The 26,168-nt window shown below is 41.4% G+C and overlaps 1 protein-coding gene across 5 annotated transcripts in view; it reads left to right on the top strand.

Moving 5' to 3' along the window:
• The first annotated feature begins 1,905 nt into the window (after positions 1 to 1,905).
• PRLR (prolactin receptor) overlaps positions 1,906 to 26,168 on the top strand; it is a 184,149-nt gene continuing 159,886 nt past the window's right edge. For 3 of the 5 annotated variants that reach the window (XM_058307698.2, XM_023587351.3, XM_058307699.2), the window contains exon 1: positions 2,114 to 2,530. The gene's annotated coding sequence lies outside the window, so the exon portion shown is untranslated. Of the gene's footprint in view, positions 2,531 to 26,168 lie in introns of all 5 variants that reach the window. The other 2 variants (XM_004453338.4, XM_023587352.3) reach the window with 2 other exon arrangements.

The following is a 26,168-nucleotide window of genomic DNA, read 5'->3' as shown; positions in this document are numbered from 1 at the left end:
TGGTATCTGTAAGCTCCTACCCCAAATAAATACCCTTTATAAAACCAACCATTTTCTGGTATTTTGCATCAGCACCCCTTTGGCTGACTAATGCACTTATAAAAATTTTTAAAAAAAGAAGTGGATTAAATTGTAAAGTCACCAAAAGCATTAGTAGGGTCAAGGGAGAACTGAAGATGTTGATGATGAAGAAGTCAGTGGGGCAGAAAAGATTAACTATGTAAGGGAGGTGCTAGAAAAGGAAAGGGGAAAAGGAACTTAATGCTTTTAGGCTTTCTGTTAGAAGTCAGGCATTTTACACATGTTATCACCATTATTATTCCATTATTTCTGAGGCACATATTATTGTTTCCTATTCACAGTGAGCTAAGTGAAACCCAGAGAAGCCAGATGACTCGCCCAAACAAGGATCCAAACCCATGCCAACATGTGGGCTCTTTCCCCTACATTGGGCCATTGAGCAACATTTTGGAGGCAGTGGAAGGGATGGAGTCCAGGACTCAGCTGGAAAAAAGGAAGAACAAATGCTCTGAGACAGAGACGAGCAAGAAGAGATCACATGTCAGTGTGTGGAAAAGGAAGCAGTAGCAAAACTACTGTGGGGCAGAGAAGATAGTCGAGGTTCACGCAGACTGACTTCATCTCTATAATGCTGGGGCAAAGTAATTCACTGAGAGTGAAAGCAAGTGACTTAGGGACAGTGGCTGGACAACAGAGCAGAAATCCAGTCTTGCCCTTCTCCTGCCCTCAGTGAGATGTGAATTAGTCACTCAACACCCCATCTGCCACCAGCTGTAAAGCATGAGTATAGATGAGCTGAGCTGAGTTCAGCAGAGTGGGGAACCACTAGGACTTGAAGCAAGGGCTCTGTTTCCAGAGCTGGCAGTGCAGATTGACCCAAGGTGATTACATTTTCACCAGCTGATTAAAGCAACTATGGTAGAACTGAGTGATCATTCGCTATGCAAGGGACATATGGAAATGTTCTGCCATTGAAGATCCCATGTTGCCCAGTGGTTGTGAAAACACGTAGGAGTTGCATACCTTCGCAGCCACCCATGAGCAAAGGTAAAGATACCTCAATCACCGTGGGAAACATGTTTGTTCGCAATGTGCATTGTCGCTGAGAGATGCACCTCCCGTCAGCTGAGTGAACATGATGGAGTAGTTGGGTTAATTGTCCAAGGAAATTAAACTGAAAAACATCAGGTTGTTGTTACACCTGTGCAGGAGCCTCTGGGCTTGCAATCCAAATTGGCTGCAGCACCATGGGATTTTCAATGGCTCCCCAAGATTTGGAAACGGCCTGTAAGGAAGGTCATTTGCCAGTTATTCCAGAGTGGCAGTCAAAGCAGAAAAGCCCAGCATTCCGATCTTTTTTTTTTTTTTTGACACTCAACAGACTTTGTTTAAAATATCCCTTGCTTCCCCTCTGGGTTATGTAACAGTCAGATGCAATATTAATTAATGGCATTAAACAGATATTAACAACTGGCTTATTGAGGGATAGCTATTTGATTCAGGAAGCTGCTACTATTTGTTTTAGAACTTTTTTTTTTTTCAAAAGAAAAGATAGTGGTTGCATTTTTGTAATTACCAAAAAAAAAAAAAGTCAAAACCACATACAGTGCTATCTGAAGATAAATCCTTTATTTGCAGAATACAAGAGGATATATTTTTGGTTGCTATGGATGTTTGCATGTTATACTTCTGAGGCAGAAATTAAACATAGCATCCTGAAAGTTTTGGTTTTGGGCATCAGAACAAAACAGAAGCAAAGCTCCTTGGGTCATTGATTGTGTCTATTCTTTTGCCCTTTTCTCCAGCTCCTTCTTCTTCCCAGGGAAGATGAGGTTCAACTCCCTGGAGCACCCCTCAAATATTATCAAGCTGCTGTTCAGTGTTGTTCAGAAATAAGGAAAGAAATTTGACACGGAGACATTCAACATCTTGGCTGCCAGAAATATCATCTTTGAGGTCTTTAGATTTCTTAAGACCTTCTTTTATTATTATTTGGTCTGTTCCTTTTCTGCTGCACTCTGAAAAACGTGTGGCCCTAGTAATCCAAAACCGATCTGGGGCAAATAGGTTATTTCGTCTCCACATCGTTGCTGCATTCGGGCTCCCCCAACTCCCTCCGTCACCTTGTAAAACTGTCAGGCTCTGGACATTTTACGTGCTGAAGAAAATCACTGTTTTGCCTCCAGCAAGGAACATAAATGTTGCAACAACTGACTCCTCCTCTAATGAAGAAAGAGGGAACAAGTGCACCGAGCTGAGCTGCTTCTCGCACAGCTACCGGGCTGGGGACGGTGGAGGAGAGGCTGAAGTCCCCAGACGCGGGCTTCTGGGCTGGGCTTCCCCCACCCCCCTCGCCGCCTCCCACCCCGCTCTCTGCCGTACTCGCGTCCCTCCCTCGCTCGGGATTTTACCGGCTGTTCCTGAAACAGCTCTACACACCATGGAGCGCCACGTCCTTCTGCAGGAAGTGCTTAAGGAATGATACGGCAGACTTTGTTCCCCGGCAAAAGTGAGTACCCCCGGCAGGTTGAGCGCGCTGCGGGCGGGCGCGGCGGCCGCGGCCGAGGGCTGCGGGTTCGAGGCCCGCGCGCGGGGCGCGCGGCGAGCGCGGGAGCCGGCCCCGCCTGCTGGAGGACGCCCCCGGGGCGCTCCCGAGCCGGCCGCGGGGCCGCCCAGCGCCGCCGCCCGTGGGAACGCCGCGGCTTCGCCCGAGCCGGCGCTGCGGCCCTTTTCGGCGGCGCTAAAAATACTATTGCGAGGTGGTTCGCCTCTTCCCACGCCTTACAACTGCACACAGGCACACGTTAGTCTTTTGTGAAAGGCGTCTCGGGGACACCCCGATAGTGAGTTCCGGCGTGTCTGCGGGATTCTAAGCCTGTAAATGCTTACGTCAAAATGAAAAAGAGAAAAAAAGCGGGGAAGGGGTAGAGGCTCGGGTAGGTGACAGACGGACGACGGCCAGGCTTGAGGACCCCTCCCCAGCAGCCCCGGTGGCAGCAACCGCTCGGGATCGGGTGCGAAAACTTTAGGGTTACCCCTGGTGACCTGAAAGGTGCGGCTCCCCCGAAAGGCAGTGGGGAGAGCGGCAGGGAAGCAGCCTCCGGGGTGCACCCTGGAGCGGGCGGGAGGCGGCTGGACCCGAGCAGAGGAGCTCTAGCCGGAGAGGAGCCTGGAAGCGGAGCCGGCTGGAGGAGGGAGAAGGAGACCGCAGAGGGGTCGGCGAGGGGGGCAATTCGGGCAAACTCAGGGACCTGGAGAGAGAAGGCTGCAGCAGGGAGAAGCAAGCGCTGGAGTTCTAGCTGGTTGAGTAGGAAAATACCCTGTTAGTGACCTCTACCTGTATCCCTGGGAAGCAGCCTGCGCGGCCCTAATGACAGCCACAGGCTTTTTATGATCGAACTTGAAAGGGGTTGCAAGGTATTCCGGGGGGAAGAGGGGCGGGGTTGAAAGGAAAAACTATCCGACGTAAATCTGCAGAGATAAATCTGTCTTCGTTCATCAAGTTGCCTGGCAAAGATTTCCCACCTGAGGCTCATGCTTCTTGGCCAGTAGAGTTCTGCTCATCCCAGCCCTGCCTCTTGGGCAAGACACTCAACCTCTCTGTGCCTCGTTCTTGGTGGTGGTGGTGGTGGTGTTCTGCAAAATTTAGGGACATTAATCATTCCTTTTAAGATTTTACACACGCATTCGCAATGGGGTAGAAGTGCTGACGAGGACAAGGAAGAGGCATGGTAAAATTTTAATTGTAATGGTTCTTAATAATTAGGAGTCATGGATTCTTATGAAAATGAGCTATGAGTCCTCTCCCCAGCAGGGATAGGTGCTCATTTAAAAAGCAACAGACATGAAATCTTGCACACAATCCCTGAGGGCTTGTGGAAGCACCTGGCGGCCCTGCAGGACCCCCAGGTGAACACTTTTCCTAAAGGAAGCCTTCCCCTGAGGACCAATAGCAAGACCACTCAGCCTCAGGCTGCCTGGCCGCGGGGCTGGCTGTGGGGAGTAACCCTCTTTTCCTGGGTGAGCTCCAGACACACTGTCCTAAAGGCTGCACCAATCTCCGCCTCCTGGAGGCCCCTCCTCTCAAACTCTTAATGACTCCTCACCCCCAGAGTTGTGATACAAACAGTGCCAGAGAGTCCCCAAAGAGGGTTGCTGTCAGTCTCTGTTCTCTGCTCCTCACCTTAGGAAGAGTGTCCTCAGGTCACCTAGCCATTGCCAGAAACAAAGTGTTGCTTGCTCCCCAATGCACGGTATGAACAACCCTGTACTTTGCCTTTAAGGGACTACCCACAAGGACTCTGCTCTGTAGGACCATTGGCAGTGCCAGCCAGGGATGGGGCGTCAATACCCAACAGACCTGGCTTCAAATCCTGGCGCCCAAACTTCAGCAGGTCATTTAACTTCTCTGAGCCTCACTTTTCTTGTCTGAAAAATGGGCACCAATACTACCTTCCTTGCAAGGTTGTTGGGAGAATAGGAAATAGTGTTTATGTAATGACTGGCCCCTACTCAAGAAACTGCTATTATCAATATTAATGTAGAGTTATAAGTACTTTAAGTAGTCTCATGCTTTTTAGAGCAGTTTACTCTCTCTCCTACAAGGCTTACCTTAGCAGAAGAAGAAGCAAAATCAGTTCTGGTCTAATTATTCCCCAAGATGAGTGATGAGTTCAGAATACAGAGTTGGGTTTACCTCTCCGACCATGCTAACACCTTTTTCAGGCAGAACGCTCTGTTGCCAGTAAGTAAAATCTGTCCAGATTGGCATGGATTCTTTTTTTTTTTCTTTTTTTTTCTTAAAGATACAGAGATCACACAAAGTGTTACATTAAAAAATATAAGAGGTTCCCATATACCCCACTCCATGGATTCTTGACCCATTCTCTTTTAGCTCATAATCTTTAATACCAAACAGCTTGATCTGTGCCTGGAGCTATAAGCAGCTGGACTTGGAAACAGGAGCTGTGCATGGCTGGGTCTATCTCCAGATGCACCGAAGACTGTCTCTGTAGAGAGAAATGTTTCCTTTGTCATCTTTCACAGCTTGGCATGGATTCGGGCAACTCAGCTTAGCCTTTCTGGAGTTCTGGCCCTCAGTTACAAGAGCTAGGATGAAGTAGAAGTGGGGTGGGGTGGGGGGAGTTGGAGAGAGAGATTAGAACCTTAAAAGGAAATTGGATATTGGATACCCTGGAAGTAGCAATTCCAAGGATCAATCAGTATATCCTGGCAATGCATTATTGCATGTAAAGATGACAATATTGATAACTACTGTTCATTGAGCCTCCAAGGTGTACTAAGCACTTTCATATATTACCTCAATAGACTATCACAGCAACACTGCCAGATAAGGATTATCATTTACTAATGAGGAAACTGAGGTTTATAGAAATTTGCATAACTTGCCTAGTCTGCATAGCTCATCAGAGGTCAACAGGGCTCCAAGCCCAGGTCTGTCTGATTTTAACACCTATTCTTTTTCCAGTACCCTCTTCCCCCAAGCTCCCAGATATCAGGAAATTGTGTCCTCTCAACTTGGGATTCTTCTGAAAGGCAGGAATACCCAAATCTTCTGGATGATTTTAAACAATGTGAACATACACTTTGCACATGGTACTAATATTTGCAGTGACAATAAAATCCCCTGTGGAAGAATCATTTTCCCAACCCTTCCCAAGCCCAGTATTAGACTCAGGATAGTCACTCCCCAAACCTCAGCAGGTAAAAACTCAAGATCGGCACTACCCAACCTCTACCACTGACTTCCAAAAAGGTTTGGTTAAAAAGAACTCTGATATTTTCATTATCTATCCCCTTTAGATCATGACACTGTATTTCCTTCCCTGTGAGGAGCATATATTCATTCATTCGTTTGTTCATTAAACAAATGCCTGCTGAGTTCTGTTTTGGGCTAGGCACTTGGGGATAAGGTGAGGAATAAGACCCACCAGCTCCTGGGCCTCATGTAGCTTCTGTGCTGGTGAGGGCAATAGATAGGCAGGTCAATAAATACATAAATAAGATAATTTCAGCTATTGATAAATGCTATGACGGAAATAGAGCATCTGAGAGGTACTGATTAATAGCTTTTGGGAACTGCTTTAGGTAGGGCTTGGAGAAAAATTCCATAAGAAGGTCACCTTTGATTAAAAAGAAAAAAAAGAGCATAGTAAGAGGGAGCTAGCCCCATCAGTGATTGGGGAAAGGAATGCCTTAGTAGAAGAAATCTCAAATTCAAAAATTATGAAGTGGAATACATGAAGCAGCAGGACCAAACGCAAAGATATGGGCCATTTATAAATCAAGTTACAGATTGGATTTTGTATAGGAGAAATTATTGTTTTGAATGCCTATTATATTGCTCTTGGCTGTGCTGAGTGCTTTACACCTATCTTATTTAATCTTCCCATCAATCTGATGAGCTAGTTCTTTTTGTCTTGATTGTAGAGTTGAAATAACCGAGACACAGAGTTTAAACAGCTAGCCCGAGGTCACGAAGCAGGAATTTGAAGTCCTTAGTCTGTTTTGCAACAAAAATCCCAAATTTTTTGCTTAAAAAAAAATGTGGTCTTTGAGATAATCTTGTCAAAGAGCCATAGAAGGAAAATATCAAAAGTATATTAGGGAGCAGAAGTAGCTCAAGTGGTTGATTATCTGCTTCCCATGTACGAGATCCTGGGTTCAATATCCCATATCTCCTGAAAAAAAAAAAGTGTATTAGGTGTTAGATTGTATATATGGTAATAGAATAATTTTTTTTAAAGCCATGAAACTAGTTTACATAACAGTGAACTCTAATTTAAACCATGGACTTTAATTAATAATACAATTATAAATATGTGCTATCATCAGTTGTAACAAGTTTGTCACACCAATGTAAGTTCTTGGTGATGGTGTGGTATATGGGAATCCTGTATTTTAAGCATGATTGTTCTGTAAACCCACAATTTCTCTAAAAAAGTAGGAAACAGTATATTAGATAGCTAAATGCTGACAATGATTTCTATGTGATGTCTGAAATTCCAGCTGGTGCATCTAGACCTGCACTGTCCAGTACAGTTGCCACTAGCTACATTCAGCTATAGATCATTTGAAATATTGAGGTATATTCTGAAATACACAAGATTTTGAAGACCTAGTACCCAAAAAAGTAAAATATCTTATTAACAATTTTATTTTGATTATGTATTAAAATGATAATGGTTTTGATATATTGGTTTAAATAAAAATATTTTTTAAAATTAATTTCACCTGTTTCATTTGTTTTAATGTGGTTTCTGGACAATTTGAGATCACACATGTGGCTTGCTTTATATTTCTCTTTAACAGCTAGACTAGTCTAGACTCTACTACATTGACAAGATATAATAGGAACTTTTCTCCCTTCTTCCAAACATAATTTTTTCTTCTATCTTGCCTCAGATTCCTTCTCAAGCCCCACAGTTCAGATATTCTGTAAAACAGCAAACAAGAGAAAAAGAGGTCCCCCTCCTCTCTCTTCCACCCACCAGTCTGCCTTATCCTGGCGGCAGCTGATCGTTTGAAGTCCACTGCATCATGTTGCTATTACATTTGATGAAATAGACTCAATGGTTACATACGTCCCCAGACACATCCCCTCACTCAGGCAAATCTCAAGACAGTTCCAAACATCCTACGGCTGAAGTGTCGTTTTCAGTCTGGATTTAGATATTTTACCTTTAAATCACTTCCTAGGACAATGCCTTTGTAGGCCCTTTGTGCACTCAGAGTAGGAAACAGGCATTGTTTCATGTTTTTGTGAAAAGTTCATTAAATAAGTCATCTCACTGTAATGATATGTATTTCTCCCTCTGTTCTTTTGTTTAAAATAGCTGACAAGCAGCAGTCTCAGTCCAGAACGATTGCTCCAGGGGCATCACAGAAGGCCCCATTTGGTATCCTTCTGTCCACTAGCTAAAATGACCCTTCAAAATGTCAATGAAGTAAAGAATTTTTTTCCTGCAGTTTAATTTATTTCAAAGGGAAGAGCAGCCAGATTTTGGTATTGTTAGAGGAAGCCGCTGGCGGGGGACATCAGAGGCCTGGATTCTACTGATTGGTGTATTACTCTCAGCCTCTGACTCACAGCAAACCCACAGTAATTCAGAGTGAATGAGATAATGCCACATAAAATTGCTAATGAAGAAATATTCTATCAAAATGTTGGGCCCTGGTTGATATCCTGAGTACTGATGGCTTATATAGATATTTGTCTGTAAAAAAGTTACCTTTATGTAGCTAAAGCAAAGCACTACACAAGATGCTTTTTGAGATATTCGAATCGCATGAATTTATTTCCACTTGAAATCTAAATCTGGGGGGAAATGGTAGTAAAGAAGCTGGCATGAGTGAGTTTTACCATGACTCTATCAACAGAAACACGTAGGCGCTCCCTCTGAAGGAGTTTATTGTCTAGTTGGAGTGATGGACTTAAACATAAAAAAACCAGTAGCAAACCAGTAGCAATGTACTGCAGTATTCTCTAGGTGTTGGATGAGTGACACAGGTAAAATCAGGGTTTTGGGACTCCACAGGGCAGCGTGCCCATAAACCCAAAGGTATCGTGAGATAGCTAAGGTTCGAGATGAGCACTGAAGGATGGAAGCCTAGGCTAAAGACAAATGGAGAGGAAGAGAGCGTATCCAAGTAAGGAAAAATACCAAGTGGCATGTTGATGGCAATGTGCAGGTAAAGACGACAGGAAAAAGAACAGTCTGACTAACACAGTGGCTCCAGAGTCTGACTTTACATTAGAATCTCCTGGGAAGTTTTCAAAACCCTGATGCCTGGATTCCATCCCCAGAGAGTTCATGTAATCACTTTAGGATTTGAGCCTTGGCCATCAGTATTTTTCTTTTTTTTTTTTTCTTTTTTGAGTTCTCCAAAATCTTCTAATGTGGAGCCAGAGTTGAGAATCACTGAGCTAAAACTTAGTATTTTTATCATAAAAATGGAAAATATAATTAAAGGGATAATCAAGAATACAAAGTCTTAACCTTATGGGAAATTTGTATACACATCTTTCTATACAGTCTTTTAAATTCACAGGTAATTGTTCATGATGCTTCTATCTACTTGGATGGTATGGCTAAAAGCCTTTGTAACCAGCTGCTCATTCCCATACTCTGGGCTTTTCAGGGCACGCTGTAGACATACCTAGCTAAGTTTGGGGTTATTGGTATCTCATGGCTGCTTGTATTCACACAACTTTATATAATCATTGAAAAGGGCTTTATTATTATACCCAGTAGTGCCCACAGTAGCTATTTTATAAAAACCTGTAAACTTCACTCACCTTTCCAGTTTTACAAATTGAGAAATGGAGTTTAATTACTTGCCTTGGGCTGGGAGGCAAGCTGGTGGCAGAGATGTCATTAGGATTCTCAGCCACTGAATTCCTCTTGTATTATTTGACTTCCAAAGTGAGCCTGCCTAATCTGATGCTGCTCTGACCTCAGCCATGTTATTGCTTACAAGAATGTATGAGTGTTACAGACCAGTCAGTCTCGGCTGCCAACACTGTGTTAGCAGCCACAAGCAGCCACAGCAGTTCCGTGGGCCCCATCCACACTGTCTTGTCACTTCCATTCAAGTAAAGTTTGATCCCACATACTTATAGCTCCTGCATGGTTTCCTGTGGAAAGTGAAGGCTCTGGTCACTATTTCTGCTCCTCTCAGTCCCAGAACTATTCAGAGTTTTCTTCTCTGACATTCCCATTTCACTGAAAGGATAGTGACTTTTTATTAGCTGTCTGAAAAGGAAGGAGAGCCTGGCATTTTTCACAGCTGCCTTATTAAAGAAAAGAATTTCTTGTATGTATGGAGAGCTGCTAGGTTCATTTCCAGTGATGAGACAGGATTTTCCTTCTGAAGGGTGGTGGAACAAAGCTAGAAACGTGACACCAAAGGGTCCTTTGAACAACAGGAGAGGTCAATTCCATCCCATCCCAAAATGATGGCTTTCTTTTTCCCATGTCCAAGTTCATTACTGATTTAACATATTTCCCTTAGAAAACCCCACCATCTCCCTAACAATCCCTGCTTATAATTTGAATTTTTACTTTTAGTATTTCCTCATGCAACTGTATTATTACTTATTGAATTCAGCTTGCTCACGATCATTTTATCAGTACTTTTTATATATACTGTTCACAGTCCCTCATTCTTTAGCTTATAAAATAGTCTATCAAATGTTTTATCAAAATTGCTTTACCATAGAACACTTTGACATACTAGATTGTTTATAATTTTATGACAAATATTCTGCAACAAATTCTCTTTGACTGCATAGAATTATACAAGATTTTAAATTATTTTCTAAGATGTTCAGAAATAGAACGATATTGGTTAATGTGTATATGGATGTTTAGGGCTTTTGTGTAAATGTGCAAGGTCTACAGACAAAGCTTATATTGATTATCTGCTGGTACTGATGCAGGATGGCTCCAACTCAACATGCCTTGGAAAGGAGTGAAATTCTATTATTAAAGTATGTAAAAAAAAAAAAACCAATTTCTAAAGAGTCTTTAGTTACAGCAAAAGGCAAGCCTCTAGAGCAGTGGTCGTCAATCCTGGCAGCACATTAGAATCATCTTAGGACCTTTAAAAAATGTGAATGCCCTGGCTCTACCTCCAGACCCAATGAATGAAGGTCCTAAGAAAAGGGTCCCAGTCATCAGTAATTTTTACAGTTCTTCAGGAGATTAGTGTGCATCCAGGGGTAAAATCTACTCAGCTAAGATCAAAAATGTAATTTCTTATTTTTATTTCTTCTCCAGGATTGTTTTAGTGCACATGACCCAAGAGAACCATCCAGACCATATTTCTGTTAGCTAGTAACTTCATTATTCTCCTCTTTAGGAAGCATGATTTCCAGCATAATATTAAATTTTTCTACTTCTATAAACAGACCCCATATACTGAGTGGCCCTGCAGAGCCTAACTAAAACTTCTGTGTGTGCAGTTTGGAAAGCAGGTTAACAGAAGCTTGATAATTAAGATTGAAAGATAAAGTTAAGCTTCACTTCCACCCATTTATTAAATTTCCCAATCGCTATGTTGCTCTTCAGTTACTAACACTTGCTTTCCTATCTAGGCCATTTTAAAACCAATTGACTCAATTCCTGTCCACACCCTTAATAAAAATATAATTACTGCAGCCTTCTTTGAGCCCATCATAGGGTAGACTTTACCAAGGTGAATTGGTCAAAAACTGACTAGCTGTGTAATAGTCTCTCAGACCCAAGGAAACATTTGGGTTGGAGAAGCTCCCAGTATCAGACTGTGCTCAGGGAGTGATGAATCCTGATTTGAAAAGAGTCAATTACAAGTCTCCCTAAATATGGAAGAACCTACCATATGGGGGATTCCAGAATCAATCTAAAAGTAATTATCCAGAGTCCAATTAAGTCTAAGTCACCAGCCTTTCTCAGAAGGTTGCAGTAATACCAGAAAGCAGCCAGATTTTCATCCTAGGTTTGGGAACAAGATGTATATACTACTTTTTTCTGGAATTCTGAGTATGGAGGATTACGAGATGAGAAATTGTTAAGGAGACTTCAAGGAGAAGGATGGAAGAGGCCGGCTGTTAGCCAAACATTAAGGGCGTCAGCATATGTGAATTCAGTGCAGTGATATTTCTGGAGGGTCTACATCAGCAGCAACACATAACTGAAGATGAGAGAGCCAAAGTTCCTGCTGTCATAGAGTTTATGTTCCAGTGAGAGGGAACAGGTCCACATAAAGAAACTAATTACCTAATTAAAATAGTTCTGTGAAGACAAATCAAATAAGGTAATGGGAATAGAGTGTGATGAGAGCACCTCTGAGGAGTCGGCATTTGAGCTGACACTTCAACGATCAAGACAGAGCCAAGAGATGGGGAGAAAGGTGGATCCAGGCAGAGGCCCTGAGATCAGAAAGGGCTTGACTTGTACAGGAAACAGAAGGGAGCACAGTGGGGCTGGAGCCTCTGAGGGAAGAGAGGAAGCAATCATGGCTGGCCCGGAGTCATGCGATGGAGTGAGGATTTTAGGTGCTTGAAGAAAATCATTGGGATGTTTTAAACAGGGAGTGGCATGCTTTGTATTATGTTCTGTGTGGAGAATGGAGTATAAACTGGAAGCAGAAGGACAGCCTGGGGGACTGTGCAGGAATGCAAGCAAGGGGTGGAGATGGGCCAAGCTAAGGTGGTCGGTCGGTAGCTGTAGTGGTAGAAGGGATGTTGGATTCAGGGTGGAATCTGGAATTAATGCCAGCATGGCTTGTGAATGGATAGAATCATTAAAAGTGATGCCACACTTAATCCTAAATGATCATTGTCCCAGCCCTATCCTGATGTGGGCCACTGGTTTTGAACCAAATGGAAAAAAAACATCTAGTGATGTTTGGAAATTTGAAATTTTGACATTAACTTATTTAAGCAGAAAAAAAAAAAAAATCCTTGACCAAGGAGAAATTTCAGTTTGCTGCTTTCTACTTCCCAACTATAAAAATTTTATCCTCTCTCTTAAGACCATTCTGATAGATTTTGTTATTTGTGATTACTGTGCTTTTTTCACAAATGCAAGAAGTGTCACATTCATATTTCTGGTTTATCTCCTTCCTGAGTGTTTTGACAGGTTGACTGTTTTTACCAAGTCCTTCGTGCTGTCAGACAATTACCCAGGGCCTTTTGCTGTCAGTCAGTTTCCCCATATAATTTCTAACACTTAGAAATTATATAGTGGGCACTCTATGCAAAGCCTGCTTTTTAGAACTTTATATGTTTCAACTCATTTAATCCTCCTGACTACCCTTTGAGTGGGTACTCATTATTATCCTTTTACAGATGAAGAAACTGAGGCAAAAAAGAGATTAAGTCATTTTCCCGAGATCACCCTGCTGATAAGTAGCAAAGCCAGGTTTTGAACTGAGATCCAGGTTTTTAGCCACTGTGTTGTGGCACTTTTTCACTCTTCCTTAAAGAACATAAGCTGTGAATTTCAAGACTTGTTTCTCCTACGAAAAACCCAAGATACCACCAGGAAGTACTTAAGTGGGACAAGGATTCTGGGAATGGGACTGGCAGGGAGGAGGCATAATTCAGTGCCTGTATGATTTAGCACCTTTCCCAAAAGACTTTGCATCCAAACCATATACCATCTGCTAAGGCAGGAGGATAAACCCTCACCTAGGGAGCAGGCTGGGCAAAGTTGATGAAATGCCCGCACTTCGCCTCAACCTCCCACTACCCACTACTTAACAGTTCCTCTGTTGGGCCCACCTACCTCTATCTTCCTAAGGACTGAAGAAATCAACGTTACTCAATGAGCCAATGCAACAAATTCCTACCTGCACTCTAGGGTCATCTGAGCCTGGCTTTCAGAAACTAACAAAAAATAATCATTAAGTCATTTGTTAGCACATTATTTGCTTAAAAATTTTTAAAGGTTTTTCTCCAGAGTTTCATTAGTACAAGTGAAATAAGCCTGGGGGATAAATATAACACAGTAGTTGATGCTTTCTTTTCTACCTTCCCCTACATATCTGCTTCTAGAAAATTCTTTCAAGTTAGTTGGTTTCCCATAGTCTGCATAAAATAACAGACCTTACCCCCTTCCTAATGACAGTGACAACAATGAATTTAACAGAATTGAGGTTTAAACAAAGACATTCATTAACGCCTCTTTAATTTCTTTAATGAATTATTCAGTAATAGCTGTAAAATGAAGTTAATTGTGATGATTTCTCTTCTATGCTGCAGGTTGAACATCACATATTTCCATTAAATAGAAGGCAATATTTTTCTTTTCTTTCTTCCTTCCTCCCTCCCTTCCTTCTTACCTTCCTTCCTTTCCTCCATTTGCCATAGGGTAATTTCATATAGAGACTGACATGCAGTCATTGGAACAGCTGGATTTATCTAATCAAATGATCAATCTGTTCATTCAACTGCTTGATTTTCAATAAAAGAGTCATTTTTAAATATCATGCAATACATATCAGATATTTCGTATGGTCATGTTCACTTCCAATTTCAAAATTGCAGAGGAAAAAAAGGAATTACAATTGTATTAGACCATAATCTTAATTAATGTAGGAAGACTGAACTGGCAACACCAATTAATTAAAGCAAGTTTGAAAGTCATTTCAAGTCTCTGAATATTTCCTAAATACTTCAGAATCCTATGAATAGCTTAATTTTTAAAAATTAGTTTCAAATCTATAATGTAAATTCCTTCTTTATTGGAATGGTTTTGATTAAATATTCAGCAGAAAGCAAGGGTGGATACATATAAAATGTAGATATGTGTGGATATGTCCTAAACTAAAACCAAGTCATTTAAAAATCAGAGCAATGTGTAGGCAGCTGTGTGGTTACAGGGACCATCTCATCACTTCATTAGGGGTTAAACTAGATGAGTTTTATTTTTCTTTTAGCAACTTTTCTGATTTTACTTTTCATTGGACATCATTGAAACCATAAACCTCTGCAGATTTATGACTTTTTAATATTTCATTTTGTGTACATGATTTAAAATTCAATGGTCCAAAGAGAATTCAATGAAAACTCTCCCTCCCCTGTCCTATAGCCATATAAGAATATGGACCAGATATCCTTTTAAGTCTTTTCGCATCTGGGATGTTATGATTCCATAAAGTCAGAGTTCTTAGTCTATTGCTTTAGGAACACCTGACTCCAGAACTATTCGCACTGACTCCTTATTGGTTCCAGAGCTTCCTTTTTAAATGCAAGGAGATTGTTCAGTGTATTGATTAGAAGATGAACAGGAGCATTTTTGCTGAAGGATTCATCTGTCAAGTATAGAGGAGGAGATGAAGTTTTGTGAGATGCACACATCTCAGTGTGAGTGACGTGTTTTCCATGGTGATTTTACCAGCAATGTAGATGGAGTTGTTAGGTACAAGAGTGAGAGTCTTCTGCAGAGACTTGAGGGATGTTAGGGCTCACTTAGGCCCTCAAAGCTGCCATGCGTACCCACTTTTAGGTGGTCACAGGGCTACACACCTCCCTCCATTCATTTAGCCTTGGTGCCTTCACAATTCTTTGAAGTCCCTCAGGCAAGAAGGACTGCAAGTCCAGAAGGATGGATGGAGTTGATGGGCCTAGCAATGGAGCTAGCTACTGGTTAAGAACTGGGCAAGGGTGAAGGAAGGCAAAGCCTATGACCCAAAGGAGAATTTTAGGATGTACTTATTCTATCCAGGGCGCTACATCAACACCTTCATTTACCACCTTGTGTTAGATACCTGTATACTTGCGGGTTGGCATTATTGCATTATAAGCCAAATGAGGGCAGAGCTGTATTAGATTCACCTTTGTATCCCCTGTTCCAGGCCCTAACAATGTCTTTTGAACTATGAGTACTCAATAAATGGGTTAAACGTTTCAGAAACGAAAATTTCAAATCCTGACAGAGTACAGCTGGTTAGAAATTGAATCCTTGTCAGTCCACACCAGTTTAACTGATTATCTGTCCATATGGCTTTTAGAAATGGAAATTTGGTAATTACTATACAGGTCTATAGTCTACATCTACAAGGCAGCAAACTGTCTTTTGTTTTTTGTTTGTTTATTTGTTGTTTTGTTTTTATTTCTCTCCCCTTCCTCACCCCCCTCCCCCAGTTGCCTGTTCTCTGTGTCCATTCGCTGTGTGTTCTTCTGTGTCCACTTGTGTTCTTGTCAGCAACACCTGGAATCTGTGTCTGTTTTGTTGTGTCATCTTGCTGTGTCAGCTCTCCATGTGTGCGGCACCATTCCTAGGCAGGCTGCACTTTTTTCACACTGGGCAGCTCTCCTTATAGGGCACACTCCTTGCACGTGGGGCTCCCCTACGCGGGGCATGGCCCTCCTTGCACACATCAGCACTGTGCTTGGGCCAGCTTATCACATGGGTCAGGAGGCCCTGGGTTTGAACCTTGGGCCTCCCATGTGGTAGGCAGACACCCTATCTGTTGGGCCAAATCCACTTCCCATGAACTGCCTTTTGTATTGAGCTAAGTCATAAGCTGTTCATAGCATGACACACTAATGACAAGTTATTGGGGTATCTCTTCTAGGGGATCACACTGGATAGTGTGTGAGACTGAGGAAAAAAAGGGAGTAGATAAACTTATTTTATCCATCTTCCACTTTCATTCCTACCCTGTTCCAGAAAGAATTTTCTTTTGCTTCCACTAATCCCACTACCATGCCCTACATTTGCCCCAAATCCTTTTTTGCCCCTCTTCCATTCTAGTGTGCATTTTCCTCTGTCAAAAGGCCTTCCTTCTTTGAATTGTTTCCTCAGAGCTTTGTTATGGGCCTTTTAAAGAACCAGGTAAGCCATTCAGACCACCAAATTTCAGGAAAAGAGCATCCAGCATTTGCATTTCAATAACAGTGGTTCAGTCTAAAGTCTCTAATGGTGGAAACTTCTATTTAGCAGCTTAGGGAGGAAACATTTTAGGGTCAGGTGAAAACCTCTAATCATACCTTGCAGTGGCTTCTTCTTTTGCTTACATGTAATGTTACAATTGCATGAAGGCTTGTCCATATCAAGATGGGTTTAAGGCAAGCCTTCAGTGCCAGAAACTTGACTTCTATTTCTAAGTATAAATGGATTAGCATCTTCTAAGGCCCCAGAACTTGTCCCCAGGGTGAGAGTCTATTGTATATCTTGCAAATGAGAGCATTCACTGGAATCAGATTCTAGCACAAAACTCAGCTCTTACTATTTAGTGATGAAGTCAAGGTTCAAGTTAGTTACCTCTCTGTGCCTTAGCTTCTCATCTGTACAATGAGGACCTATTGCATGCCTTGCAAGATTGCTGGGAGGATAAGATGAGATAATGTAGATAAAACACTTGTACCAACGGCATTTAATTCATGGGAGTCATTACTATTGTCTTCACTGAAGGGTTCATAACTTAGTGGGGAAATCAACAAATGTCAATAAGGCAACAGTCCAAGAGGATAGGCCAAGGGTTGAGTGTGAGCTCTGTATGAATTCGTGAGCTTCAAAGTCTCTCAAAAATCCTTCTTGGACCGCTCTTATATTTTCCTTCTTGCACTTCACCAATAGACCAACATGGCTATCTGGTTAACAGCACTTATAAAGGATTTATCTTCTCCGTGCCACTGGAAAGATGTGTGATCTATGGGTAAGTTTGCTTAACTTCTCTTGAGCCTCAGGCTCTTTATTTGTGAAACTGGTGATGATGATGACCACATTCAGGGCTATTAGGAGGATGGAGTGAGATAATGGTTAGGAAGCATCTTACCTCTAGGTGGCCCTCAAAGTGAGCTTGCTCCATTTCCCATGACCTTGTTCATGCACTCAGATAGTTTGAACAGTATATCACCTGTGCCAGAAAGCTCTGGAGTAGTGACAAAGAGTTTGTTGATTTGGTTCTTTGTAAACCCAGCCGAAAATGGTACACTTTCAAGGCCATTGTTCTTGGCAAACACTTATCTGGAAAACTAGGTTATGGCCCTTTTGAACCCAAATCTGATAAATATTAAGGAAAGCTCCTTGAGAGAGATGAAACTAGGGGATTAGACGACTCTAGCTTCTCCATTTGCCCTACATTTGCCGCCAGCAGGCAAACCAGAGCCAGTTGTACAGTGCACAATTCCCAGAAATGAGGGGTGGGAAGAAGCACCTAGTCTTCCTCTAGTAGAGTCAAGACAAATGGAAAAGCCTGGAAATATATCAGCTCCATTGGCAGGAGCAGAATGGGCAAGGCTGGAAACGTGCTGTGAGAAATCACACTGCTGGTGAAAGAACAGCTTTTCACTGGAGCAAGAGAGGTTGTGGAACTGGCCTCAGACTGGGCAATGACTTGGCAAAGATCCTGCTGGGTTCTGCAGGAACTGGGCCCCGGGCACTGAGGATTGGCTCAAATTAACAAATCATGCCCATTTCCATTTCTGCAAGATGAAATGATATGGGTTTTGTGACTCACTGACTCACCTGAAGGTCAAACGATTACAAAAGCAAAATGCCTGGCTTCCTTAGCCACTGCTGGGCAGCTGGAAACAAAGCCATTTGGTGGGTAGAGAGGGCCTCAGACTAGGGTGGCTGTGTGTTACATGTCTAGAGTGGCTGCTCCAAAAAGAACGTAGGGTTTTGACTTCAGTGCTTAGATGCTTGCTATTGATCACTATTTAATTCATTTTTTGGTTCTGTCCATTTATTTCTCATTCCTTATACATTATTGTAACTACTGGCTGTAAAAAACAAGAAACTGTCCTTTGTAAACAAAGTGCTTAGTAAGAATCCAATAGTAAAAATCTGCAAGATTCCAAAATAGGTATAGCAAGAACAGTAACCTGGGCTCCAAATGTCAAAAGCTTCTCTTCACAGTGATATTTCACAAAGACCTCCCTCTTCCATTTGCAAAATGGCCATTGATTGGGATATTTTCACAGATACTCCTTTGGGAACACACAAGGAATTTCAGACAATTGAATTTTAGACAGGATATGATTACCTTTCAATATGAAAGGTAGCTCTGATTATCTCAGCAGCTACGACAAAGCATGAATCTTCTCTAATATTCTTTCTTCTGTGTAGGTAGGCTGCTGCTTTTCCTTCCTATGCGTGAATTTGTGCAACAAATGGTAAATATTCAATGGGAGTTGGGGGACTGACACTAACTGTTGTTGAGGACAGTTACAAATGGAATGCCTAATGAATCTCATACTTTGATTTGACTTGTGTCCAAACCTGATACCTAAAGAGCTTAATTATGGGGTCTTACCTTTTAGATCTTGATAATTAGCTACTGTGGGTGTTTTGCACCCAGTTTTGACATAAAATTTAAATTCTCTTGAGAATTAATGTTTCAGAAAATATGAAGGGATAAAGGTGCCAACCTCAAAATAGAGATTCCCTTTCTCCTAACTGATAGCAATTCATCAAATATGAAGGAGATGCAACTACAAACTGGCTTCTCTTCCTTTCCTCACCTGTAACAATGGTCTCCTTGTTCTGAGCCTCTAACAGAAGAGGGAACCAGGGATTTGCCTATGAGGGAAAATTCTTCCCATGATGTTTGTTTCCTTATGCAAAGTGTGAGCAAACAGAACTTAACAATAGCACAATTTCCTAAATTGTTCTTAGATAACCATTTAGGAGATATAACCAAAGTTATGTCATAATACATGTATACAAATTGGCTTTGTACCAGAAGATTTCACTGAGGGGGTGGAGGTGGGGAAAGTCACAATTTCTGAAGACTGTGATGACATTTGGGTTGTTTGTAGGTAAAGCACTGCTAATATATCTGGTATACAGGAAAGTAGAGTATTTCGTCCTAAGAATCAGAAGACAGCCCCCCATCTTAGTTCTAGCTAACCTTGTGACCTAACTGTACTGCTGAGTTTCTGTTTCTTCCTCTATAATAGAAATTTCTCAGCCCAGTGATTCCATATTTTTAGTAGATGGGGAGTCCAGAGTTGAAAGGCATCAAAAGAGCTAAATATATTCTATAACCTGCTTACTCATCATCTTCAGTAAGCATCCTTAACTTTGCTGCCAAACCTCCAAAAATACAATGACCAGATGCCTAGTAAATATGTATCTTTTCAGGCTATTCATATAATCATCAGAAATTGCTACCCTGGCCAAAATTCTGCACCTACCAATGGGTGATCTCTGGAAGAATTTATTTCCTCCTGCTTCATGTGGACATCAAATATTAAGGATGTTCCTAATATGTCCTAGACCACAGTTTGGCAAACTTTTTCTATAAAGGACCAAAGTAAATATTTTAGGCTTTGGGGGCCTAAACATAACTACTCAAATCTGCCCTTGTCATGTGAAAGCCACCATAGAAGATGTATAATTGAGTGAGAATAGATGAGTTCTAATAAAACTTTATATACAAAAACAGGCAGCAAGCTGGATTTTGCCCTTGGACTCTATTTTGTGGACTCCTGTTCCAGACTCTCCTAAGGCCATGGTATCCATTTGCTACCATATCATTGATGAATTTTTCCCAAAATCAGTTTAACCTTAGTATTTTTGTCAATATTTAATAAACACATTATGAATATGTTGTCATATCTTACATGAATTTAAACATTTGTTTAATCTATTAATATTTAGCCAATATTAATACTTCATTATGCATCCATTATCATGTCATAAACAAATTTTTTAAATCTTTGTTTTCTCTATCAATATTTTTAACCAATAACAACAAGTATACTTCACAGTAACAAATACTTTAAGTTAGCTGTTTGCTGGGTAATTAGTAAGACTTCGTGATGCAAGGGGTTTTACCTAATTATAGTGTTGGGGATCAAATCCGTTTATCCTCTCCCTCTCACTCTTGGTATTAATCAAACTCTGTAAGAGCTATTAACTTTGAATACCAAGTAGTTCTGATCTTCATGATTTGTCCTTAAACAACTCCCATGCCCTTATCTACTTGATCATTTTATGATTCCAACACTGAGTCTCTTTGGGCATTTTTAGTTCTTGATGTGTGGCAAATAGACTGGAACACAGTGTTCCCAGTTTGGTCATGCCATGATTTATACAGAGGTAGAGGTGGAAAGAGAATGGTTTTCAGACCTCTTCGTAATTATGCCCAGTTGTAACTTTTCATTGTTGCAAGCATAAACAAAATCAAAACTGTAGAAGTAGGGACGAAATTAAGAAAACTCAGAGGAATGTTGTGATGACAAAATGGGCTACATGAAAAGAAAGCACTTACTCTTGCAAAATGCACTGAGCTAGCTACTATTGCTTTCTAAAATTCCTTTAAACCTTAGTTGCTGACTGTAATTATGCTTTCTGGGATACTGAGAACGGTAGGAACAAAACCACCATCCTGCTTTGCCTAGGAACGATCCTGCTGTAATTCAGAGTTAAAAGTTTTAGCAAGAGTTTGTGTATGATGGATGCCAGTGATGCAAAGAGTTTACACAAACCACACTCCATCTGTGAGATGAGAAAATCTGGGACATGTTTTAGAATAATGGGCTAAATAACTCTGATCTGAGGGCTGCTGCCCAGTTAGGACCCACAACTAATCTGGGAAGCTCTAACCTTGCATTTAATTACTTCCTCTGCCCACCTGACCCAGTGGGAAAAGTTAAGCTGAATTTACTTAGATGTGACAGAAAGTCTAGTGTGAAAGTTTGAAATTAAAATATATAGTAGTCATCATTAGTAGTGATCCTGCAAAATTCATTTAAAAATATTCATCAAACCCCAGAGACCTGTGGTGGGTGCTATGGAAATAATACTGAACAGAGTGTTCTCTGCCTACATGTTGTTATAAAATAATGAGGGAGAAGATGTGGACCAAATTCATGTATGTTTGTAACTATGGTGGGGCAACAGAGGAAAAGTATGTTATTCTCTAAGAGAACATCCATGAGAGAAAGTAATGAGGATCCAAGATCAAAGTGGGAAGAAAGAGTGTTCACAACTGAAAGATCAGCATGTGCAAAGGCACTGAGGCAGGGGTAGCATGCCAAGTCTGGTGAAATTGAAGAAACATAGTGTGGGTGAATCAAGTTGGAACAAATATGAGATGAGGCTGGAGAATGAGAGAGTGTCCAGGCCACACAGGATTTCAAGGAGCAATAGGAAGTCTTTAGAGTGTTTGAAGTAGAGGTGTAGCATGATCTGATTGGTATTTTGTAAAAGGACACTCAGGTGACACTTTGGAGAACAATGTGAGGCATGTGAGAGTAGATGCCTATGGACTACTCAGAGGTTAAGGCAGTCAGTAACAAGAATGAGTGTTGAATGTAACTTGCCTAGTATGATTTTTAAATTATAGACTGGAAGGTGGCCCAAGTCCATGCACAGATAATGTGTTTTCCTAAGGGAACACCTATGACAATGAATATTGTAGTACACAACTTGATTGACACCTGTAAGGAAATTTTAATACTTTGGGTTCTTGGGCATATACTTCAGAGGATGAGGAAGATTTAATTAACCACTCTTTAAGAATCAACAGAAATCATTTTCCTTAATTTCTGCTTGATACCTCCATTTCCATTAATATTTCCAACAATAAGCCAATTAGTTGGTTTATCTTCCAGGACTGGTCAATTATGAACAGTAACCTTATGAGTACCCTGTTGGTCTTTGAGGTTTGTGTGTGTGTGTGTGTGTGTGTGTGTGTGTTTACTGCTTCTTCATGCACATTTTGCCCCAGAAACATTTTTTTTTTTCTGATCAATTAACTCTAAGAAAGTTTGAGTTTATTTGGAACTTTAAAGAGATGGAAGAAAATAATTTTTCATAATAATATAAATGCTAGCTGTCCAGGATATTATGGGGTGGTTTCCCACAATTGGTGAAAGGTTAGGGATTTCTACATAACTTAAAATTGTTATAACTTTTCTTTTGGTGTGATATAATGGAATAAAGAAAATTGAAATCACCCATAATTCTATCACCCAGAAAAAAAAATCACCGGTTATATATGGTGAAAATTATCTTTCTCATTAATTTATATATGTGTGTGTGTGTGTGTATTTATTAAAGTTAATAGATCACACAGAATGTTACATTTAAAGAAAAACATAAGAGGTTCCCATATAACCCACACCCCAACCTCCACCCCCATCATTTTTGTAAATTGTATTTTCTTGAACATGGACATCACAAAAAAGGTTAATTATTAAAAACATAAGAGGTTCCCATATACTCCCTATCCCCCTACTCCACTCCTCCCACACCAACAACCTCCCCCATCATTGTGGCACACTCATCACACTAGGCAAACACATTTTGGAGCACTGCTGCACCAATGGATAATAGTTTACCCTATAGTTCACACTCTCCTCCAATACATTCAGTGGGTTATGGCAGCATATGTAATGTCCAGCATCTGACCCTGCAATATCATTTAGGACAACTCCAAAGTCCCAAAAATACTCCCTCATCACATATCTTCTTCCCACTCCCTGCCCTCAGTAGCTACTGCGGCCACTTTCTCCCCATCAATGATACAATCTCTTCTATTAGTAGTCACAAAAGTTTTATAGTAGAATATCAGTAAGTCCACTCTTTTTTTTTAAAGATTTATTTATTTATTTATTTCTCTCCCCTTCCCCCCCACCCCAGTTATCTGTTCTCTGTGTCTATTTGCTGCATCTTCTTCTTTGTCCGCTTCTCTTGTTACCAGCGGCACAGGAATCTGTGTTTCTTTTTGTTGCATCATCTTGTTGTGTCAGCTTTCCGTGTGGGCAGTGCCATTCCTGGGCAGGCTGCACTTTCTTTCACACTGGGCAGCTCTACTTATGGGGCGCACTCCTTGTGCGTGGGGCTCCCCTATCCTGCATGGCATGGCACTCCTTGTGTGCATCAGCACTGTGCTTGGGCCAGCTCCTCATGGGTCAAGGAGGCCCAGGGTTTGAACTGCAGACCTCCCATGTGGTAGACGGATGCCCTAACCACTGGGCCAAGTCCGCTTCCCAGTAAGTCCACTCTAATTTTATTCCTCCATTCTGTGGGCCCTGCAATGGTGATGTCCACTCCACTTCTATATCGAGAGGAGGCTTAGATTCCACATGGATGATGGATGCAATTCTCCTGCTTGCAGTTGTAGGCACTCTCAGTTCCCTGTATGATGATTGACCATCTTCACCTCCCTGTGAGCTGACCTGCATAAGTCCAACGAACCAGAGAGTAGGAGTTGCAACTCTGCTGAGGCTCAGGGCCCAGCTGGCACATGGACAGTCCAGAGATTCAAATCACCTGAATATGCACCAATGCTAGCACCAACCAAAGGTTCAGTAAAAGTGACAGAAGAGGCATGTGTAGAATGGTCACATCTGAGTCTAACTCCATCACACTCAGGGACACAAACTCCAAAGTAGGGCCCACTGACATAGTACTGAGCTCCAGAGCTATCTGTCATGACCATATCCCTGTGGGCCTCTGTAGCCCTCTGGAGAACCAGTACCTGGAGTTGTATCCACTTTGGCTATTTCTGGGGTTCTCCTGAGAAGTGTGTAAGCATGGCTCTTCTGATGACCTCCTGACTCTTTTTGAAGACTCTTAGCCATATGAATTCATTTGTCTTTGCCATTTCCCCCTTTTATTCAAGGTCAAAAAGCAGTTTTTAATGCATGATCCTACATGTGGGCTGAGATATTCTGCTGGTCTGATTTGACCCTTTTATTCAAGGTCTTTTTCTATTTACATCACCAGCTGGTGCTTGGTAGTAATCCCTTGGCACCAGGAAGGCTTATCCCCAGGAGTCATGTCCCATATGGGGGGAATGTAATGCTTTACATGCTGAGTTTGGCTTAGAGAGTGGCCACATTTGAGCAACATGGAGGCTCTCAGGAGATAACTCTTAGGCACCCTATAGCTCTAGGCCTAGTTCATATTTCAGGCACACAGACTCATAAGCATAGTCATCAGTATCAAGGTCTCATTGTTGGAAAATCCTTCTTTGTTGGTCTTTGCTGTTGCACTTGGGGGGTTGTTGCTGTTCCATTGGGGAATGTGATAGCGCTCCCCCGGCTAGGAACTCAGCACTTCCTCAGTTGCCATTTGTAACTGTTATCCATTTTTATGTCCCCTATATACATGCCCTGGAGAACTGCCTCCCAGCTATGTGCCCCCCATCAATAACACTCCACACCAGTGTTCCTCCCCTGCCATATGGTCCAAAACTTCTTCAACAATGAAGCCTAACATATTGCCAAATTCAATTAATAGGAAACTGAAATACAGAGATGGGTTTAAAGATGAGAAGTATACATACTAATGTATACTTCTTAGAAATACTAAGATAAAATAAAATAAATTGGTGTATTAATAAAATTAACAATATTGTAAAGATTTGTTTTTAATGTTTTGCCTTTCATCACTGTAATAGGCATTGCCCTGTATGTACAGTGGCAAGGAACTTTCTTTCTTTTCTTCCTCAGTGTCTACATCCATAACTTCAAAAAAAATTTTTTTTTCTAATTTTAATTTCATCTTCAAAATGTTTTAGATCACAGTAATTCACATATACAATATAGGGATTCCCATATATCCAATATCAAACCCTTTCCCCCTTCCCCAGCAGTGATCTTTTTACATGTTCATGTTACATTTGCTGCAGCTGATTTACAGATTTTGAAACATAGCTTTCAAACATGGTTCTACTTGGTTTACATTATGGTTTATATTTTAGACTGTACAATGTTCTAAATTTTTAGTTTCCTGATATATTACATTATGGGTTACATTTTTACCTTATAGACTTATATACATTTTTTGGTGTACATTAACATGTCCTATTTCCATTGTCGTGTGATCTTGTGGAGCACTTCTATTTGCCCCCAGTTGCCCCAGTTGCTTCCATCTATTCTTTACCTCTCTACCCCTCCCCTCAGTGCCCACAGTGGCAATCAATCTTCACTATTGAGGAACCAGATTTACAGATACTTGCAACAATGCTGAGGGCTTGACACACTAGACTGCCCTAACCCATTGGGAGCCACCGATTCTCTTGAGGGACACAGTTCTCTCTGTTTGAGAACCTCAGGTCTCCCCAGGACATGGGTATACCTTCACACTCATTGCATGGTCTCCACCCAATGATTTAACACAGTATGACAAACTCAGCACTCACACACTCCCTAGCAGCCTGCCCCTGTGCAAGATGCCCCCACTTAAGAACATTAAATGGTAATCCTTCCTTATTATATTTTCTAAAGAGTTTTCTCAACAGTATAGTTTTCAAACATATACCTGAGATTCTCCCATATTCAACTGTTGCCCAAAACCCTTCTCCCAATTCCTTGGGCCATCTGACCCATCCTCCCAAACCTCAAGCCCACAAAGCTCCACCCAATGATATCCCTATGCCCCCATCTTATCTCTTCCCCGTACAAATACTTACCTCCAGCTTATCATAGACTTCACCTATGTAGGAGTCAGCTCACAACCTTCCTCCCTCCCCCTCCCCAAAGTTCTTTTAAGCCTATCTTCCAGCCTCTAGTTCTCTGAGACAGCCTGGTTTGCTTGTTTCATATCAGAGAGGTCATGTGATATTTGTCCTTCAATGCCTGGCATGCTTCACTCAACATAAGGTCCTCAAGATTCATCCATGTTATCAAGTGTGTTTATACTGTATTCCTTCTTATAGTTGAGTAGTATTCC

Source organism: Dasypus novemcinctus, chromosome 2 (assembly GCF_030445035.2).
Source record: "Dasypus novemcinctus isolate mDasNov1 chromosome 2, mDasNov1.1.hap2, whole genome shotgun sequence".
NCBI lineage: Eukaryota > Metazoa > Chordata > Mammalia > Cingulata > Dasypodidae > Dasypus > Dasypus novemcinctus.
The sequence above is the reverse complement of the archived record's forward strand: the minus strand, read 5'-3'. Positions and strand labels throughout refer to the sequence as shown.